The sequence below is a fragment of the Rattus rattus genome, chromosome 7 (assembly GCF_011064425.1).
Source record: "Rattus rattus isolate New Zealand chromosome 7, Rrattus_CSIRO_v1, whole genome shotgun sequence".
NCBI lineage: Eukaryota > Metazoa > Chordata > Mammalia > Rodentia > Muridae > Rattus > Rattus rattus.
This window is the reverse complement of record NC_046160.1, coordinates 21535520-21541519: the sequence shown is the minus strand read 5'-3', so window position 1 is coordinate 21541519 and position 6000 is coordinate 21535520. Positions and strand designations below refer to the sequence as shown.

Below are 6000 nucleotides of genomic sequence, written 5' to 3'. Positions count from 1 at the left end.
CCCATGCTTCTTCTTCTTGGCAGCTATTTAAGCCTGATATCAACTCGACGAGGACCATTTTATAGACGGGGAATCCTACCTGGGCCTCTGCTCACTAGTTTGCCTCCGTGTGCATAGACTCAGTGCCTATAGCTCCTGCCTCAGTCTGCTATACGTTTCTCGGTGCAGCCGTTATCCAGTGGATCCCAGCAGACTCTAGCATGCTTGCGTGTGTCATCCCTCCCCCATGCCTCACGGCCCTAGAGGACAGTTTGGCCTCTGGGGCATGCCCAGCACCTGGGGGAGCCACGGGGGAAATGAGACCGAGGGGAAAAGTCTTAGCTCTCTCTCTCCCCCACACGGGGACTTGGGCTCCTTCAGAGAGCGGTTGCCATGCAGCGGTGTTTATTCAAGAGGAGCTTGGCAGAGAACAGGAGTGTGCCAGCAGCGGCTGTGGGCTTTCTTGTACCTGCTTGGACGGGAGGCCGTGGCCTCAGCCTCCTAAGCTGGGCCAGGGCCAAGGCAGGCCAGGTGGGTGATGCCCTCCCTGCTCTTGCCTCCCTGTATTGAGGGACAGCATAGTCTCAATAGAGACTAAGGACCCTGGATTCCTCCACTGACAGGGGATCGGCCTCTGGACGGAGAGGTGAGAGATAATGGCTTTCGTTTGTTCGCTGAGCTGTTTGGGTGGGAGGGCCAAGCCTCTGGAATCCTTTTTGAAAGGGGGACGAGATCCTAACTTGGCGCAAGCAGAAAGAGTGTGTAAAGAGGGGAGAGGGAAGCTGTGTGACTGTAGGAGATCCCTGCCCCTCTCTGGGTCTCTCTAAATGAGGCCTGACTTGCTGCTGTGTGGCTGGGGTGAGCCAGGAAGAGGGCTGCTCTGGGCTGTTCCCTTCCCCAGGGTTGTGACCTTAGGTGGTGGTTGGTTCTGCTCCTCTGGGCTAAATTCCCTGGGGAGGAGGGGTTCTGAGAATGATGATGGTGCTGGCAGTAGTGGGGACAGTCCTAGGCTTGGGGACCAGAGCCCTGAGTTACAGTGAAGGTTTGGAACGATTCTGCTCTGGGTTTGAATTCTAACACCAGACACACTTGTTAGACATACGGGGCTGGCGTTTGCGCTTCTGAGCCTCAGTTTCCTTGTATATTCTCTTGACCCTGATTTTAAGGGTGGAGATAAGGGGCCACTTGGCCAGCCCAAGGGCAGAGTGAAGCTTTTATTCTTTTGTCAGTGTGTTTCTTGCTTGACTGATTTTGGTCTCCCAACACTATGGTTCTACTGGCCGCCATCCAGAACGATTTCCACACTGATGGTAGGGGATTTGGAAGGGCGATTTTGTTTATTTTCCGTTTGTCTTTTTTTGAGGCAGGGTAGTGCAGGCTGGCCTCAGACTTGTTAGGTAACTGAGGATGCCCTTCAATCTCTAGTACCCCTGTCTCTCCAGAGTGTGGCGATCACAGGTGTGGGCCACTGTGCCTGGCCCTCAGAAGGCCTCGTTCTTCCTCAGAAGCATGAGGGGCAAACAGGGCTTCTGTCTGTCTGAGCGTCGGTGAGGTAGCCATAGACCATGCTGGCACCTGGCCCCAGGTAGGGAAGCAACAGGCCCATAGCCAGAACATCTTGCATTGTTCCCACAACTGGCTGGAGTTTAGTCTACGGGAGAACGTGGAGGAGGACCAGGGACAGGAGGATATAACCTGGGCTCTAAAGAGCCCTGTCTCTGAAGGCACACTATCCTCTCATCATTCCCGAGGGCCACTGTTGTCAGACAGTAAAGTATTCTGTTTATGATTCAATTCACAAACGGGTTCTGGGACAGCATTAAAGAGAATCCTGCGGGGGGCCTCTGCCCATGTGTAGACATGGCAGACCCCAGGCCCATGGGACTTCTCTTTGTCCTTATCACAGCCACCTCCCTAGTAGGGCTTATTACTCTCTTAGTTTCCTCTTGTTTTAGTCCGAAGCCCTACCACCCACTTATGCGTTCCCAAGGACCCAGTTCACGCTTGCCTTCCTGCGGTGCTTAGTAAACAGCCATAGGTAGTCTTTCTTTGGGGCCTGGTTTCCTCTGCTGCACTCGCTGCTGTGGTCATCTCTGGCACTGAATAAATACAGCAATCTTTTATTTTCATGGCCCTGTCATGTGAAGAGCCCTCCCCAACACAACCTTCCATTTCCCTGGTGAGCATTTGGATTGCTTCCAGATTCAGTGGCTAGCCGTCTCATAGCTGCTGTGAACATTCTTAGGCTTCGCCCCTGGACCAGGCACACGAGATCACCCGGGAGCAGAGCTGCTGGCATGGGGTGCGTGCACCTTGAGCTTTGTTAGAGGACGCAGGCCAGAGTCCAGGTGAAGGACCATGTGCAACTTGCTTTTGGCCAGCATGGGTTCCAATCCCTCTCCACTCATGCCAGCATTTGGGACCAATTCTCATCTTAATGCACGCCAATCTTTGTAGAGCAGTGGCCGCACTGTGTTTCTAGCATTTCTCTGGTCACCGGGGGAACACGCACCTAGCTTTCCTTCGTCTCTGTTTTCCTTTGCCTGTAGGTCCTGGTTTCCTTCATTCTCTGCTTTCTTAGCCCCGCCCTGTGTACAGGCTGTGGGCTGCTGTCTTCTTCCTGCTCTTCCTGCTGAAGGGTCAGTCTCCAGCCGGAGTGGTTACTGTTGGTCTTTGAGATGCAGCCCTGGGCTCCAAGGCAGCTCTCTGGAAACTGCAATTTCCATTTGGCCTCTTTCAAGCCCTTCGGTTCTTGGCTCCACTCACCTTCCTTACCCTGGGATTTCTCTTCAATCCAAGGTTAGAATACAATGACCTTCCATGAAAGCACCCTCAGAGTCTCAGGTGACAGCCGGCCTGTGGCCATGGGTCCTTGCTAGGATGGCTGATAGTCTTCTTTAAAAAAATTCATTTACAACTCTTATTGTGCATGTATGGTATCTGCCCATGTACCCTGGCAATTACAAGAGTCAGCTCTCTCTTCCTGCTGTAGGTACGGATGGGTGACTGAACTTAGGTTGTCAGGCTTGTGCTGCGAGAACTCTTACCCTCTGAGCCATCTTGTTAGCCCAGTAGTTGGCTTTCTCAGGATAGGCCTTTGGGGAAAGAACAGAGCTGTAGCCGGAAGTTCCCTGAGGGTCTTGCTACACCTTTCTGAGGAGCTCTGAGGAGAGTCCTGGAACGTGACAGGTAGGCATTCAGATGGATTAGTGGAAACAAGTTGCTCTGACTTCGTCTGGACCAATGTTTCATTCCCTTTCACTGGCTCCCGAGCCTCTGGGATCCGCCCTGTGCCCGTGGACCACAACTGGATAATTTGAGCTCCAGAGATGGGCAGGGTACTTGGACAGCCAAATCATGCAGGACCTGGTGTCCCGGTGACCACTGGAGAGAGAGAAAAGGAGAGGTCTTAGTGGGAACTGGGGAAGGAAGATTTCCCCTCTTCTCACTGAGGCCTTGCTAGCTGGTGACCACCCCATATCCGCAGGGACAGGCATTGGCTCCCAGTAACCTCACATTTACATTTATGACTGGGTACTGTGTCTCCTCTGAAGTTCACACAGAGTTAACCCTTCCCCATAAATTAGTGCTAGAGGAGGGCCTTCATGGGAGTTAAGTTCAAGACATAACTATAGAGTCCTCATGAGGTGCTGAGTGCCCCACAAGGAGGAACCAGAGAGCTCGTCCTTGCTCTGCTCTGTGGGAGCATCCTAAGAAGAACCCTCAGCAAATCAGCAGGTCCTCAGCGGGCCTGAATCACCCAGCACCTCGACCTTGGCATCCGCAGCCCGAAACCACAGAAATTCTATCTGCTGTTGAAGGCGGCACCCTGCAGGCTTCCACAGAGGAGTAGCAGACCGTCAGACACACCAGGGAAGGGATAGTTGACCTCCAACCCCCTCCCAACTTGAATGTTCACAGCAGGCCCAGCAGGCCCAGGTGTTGTGTCCAATGCCCTGTACATGTTTGGATTCATCTCTCATTTATATTGGGCATCCATGTGACCCATAAAACGGGGTTGCATCCAGCAGACTTTCAAATTTGTGAATGTAAACAGAAATTAGGAGTCCTGTTGTCACTAGGGCCATAGCTTACCTGTTCAAGTCCTTCTCCTCAATCCGAAAAGTAAAATGATGACAGTAGTGTGTATCGAGTGGGTGTTGTCCCCGTGATCGTGACATCGTGTGCGGCCTGGACAAGCAGGCAAAGCAGCGTGTAGTGTGTTTGTACTCACCTTTGCTGATGGTCACGAACAGTCTAGCTTTCCTTTACGCATGGACTTCTCTGTATCTCTTCTGTTCGCTTTCAGGGCTGGGCCTCAAACCCAGCTCCTCATGCACACTACACCACTGCTGAGTTATTTCCTTAGCTTTTCCCCTGCATCTTTTGGCCCCATGATTCTTATATTAGAATTCTCTGTGTAGGAGGTTGGGGAAGCGTTCAACTTCTATGGTCCTAGTCATGGGTACATGCCTGTCCTCTTCCTTCAGGAGCGCATGCGTGTACACACACACACACACACACACACACACACACACACACACACACACACACACACACACACACAAAGTCACATTTCTTGACTGTGGTGCATATAAAAAAAGGTTAGGTAAGACGCCGTTTGTGGGTGTGAGATGTGTGTGGGTTCCTGGCGGCATGCTGTATCCTGTCTCAGCCAGTCATCGCAAGGTTACCAGCCTCTACACACTGTGCTCTTTAAAGGAGACTCCTGGAGATTTTCTCAGCAGAACGGCACCAGATCTGTTATTCCGAGTGCCCTGCCTCAGCCGGCACCTGCTCTGCTCAGAAAACCCAGGAGATATGTCTGGCATGCTCTCTAGGGACCTGACCTCAGCCAGACCGCTCAGCCTCCTGCCCTAAAGGCTTTCAATGGGTCCAGGGTCCCCTTCGGGAACTGCTGACCCAGCAGGACTCTTACCAAACAGTGCCCACTGTTGACAGAGACGGTTCCATACAGCATTCCGTGATGGGCTTTTGATTTTCAGCTCTACAGATTATGGAAAATATGCTTACTATTCAGTAACCTTTTATTTTCTCCTTTTTATTTTGAGACAGTGTCTCACTAAGTTGCCCAGGCTGGCCTTAAACTTTGTTTTGTTTTTTTTTTTCCAAAGATTTATTTATTTTATGTATATGAGTACACTGCAGCTGTCTTCAGACACACCAGAAGAGGACATCAGATCTCTTTACAGGTGGTTGTGAGGCACCATGTGGTTGCTGGGAATTGAACTCAGGACCTCTGGAATAGCAGTCAGGGCTCTTAACCGCTGAACCATCTCTCCAGCCCAGCCTTAAACTTTCTCTCCTTCAGCTTCCCATCAGGCATGTTCAAAAAAATGTATAATTTATAAATTATTATATTGTATGTAATGTATCAATTTTATATAGAATTTTTATAACACAAACTATATTTATAATTTTATGCATATATGTAAAATATATTTACTTTTATTCTTTGGCAATTTCATACACGTATACAGTGTATAATGTGTCTATCCATCTCTGACCATCCAAAATTCCCCAACACACTGCCTTCCCTGCCTCACATCTTTTTAAAGGGTCCACTGAGTCTACTCTGTGCTGACTGCTGTGGCCGCCTTGATCCTGTTCAGGTAGCAGTAGCTGCAGTGTGTCCATCAGTACAGCAACATCCCCCTCCCCGCCCTCCAGCTCCTGAATTTGTTCTTCCCTTTCTTTGATGTGCCCGATCCTGGGGAGGGGGTTTGAGGTTGGTGTCTCATTTAGGGCTGAATAGTAAGCACCTGTTATATTTTCTGAGTACACCTCCTTCATTTTAAAAATTGATTTAATTGTTTCTTTAGGGGTGTGTGTGTGTGTGTGTGTGTGTGTGTGTGTGTGTGTGTCTGTCCATCTGTCTATCTATCTTCTTGTCTCTGTGTGTATGTATGTGGATGCTGCAGAGGCCAGAAGAGAGCGTCTAATCCCTTGGAGCTAGAGTTCCAGGCTGCTGTGAGCTGTGGCTTCTGGGAACTGAACTGA

The 6000-nt window shown here is 50.5% G+C and overlaps 1 protein-coding gene across 1 annotated transcript in view; it reads left to right on the top strand.

Moving 5' to 3' along the window:
* The first annotated feature begins 469 nt into the window (after nt 1-469).
* The window catches only part of Togaram2 (TOG array regulator of axonemal microtubules 2), a 57181-nt gene continuing 51650 nt past the window's right edge, over nt 470-6000 (top strand). The window contains exon 1 of the mRNA XM_032908955.1: nt 470-510. The gene's annotated coding sequence lies outside the window, so the exon portion shown is untranslated. The remainder of the gene's footprint in view (nt 511-6000) is intronic.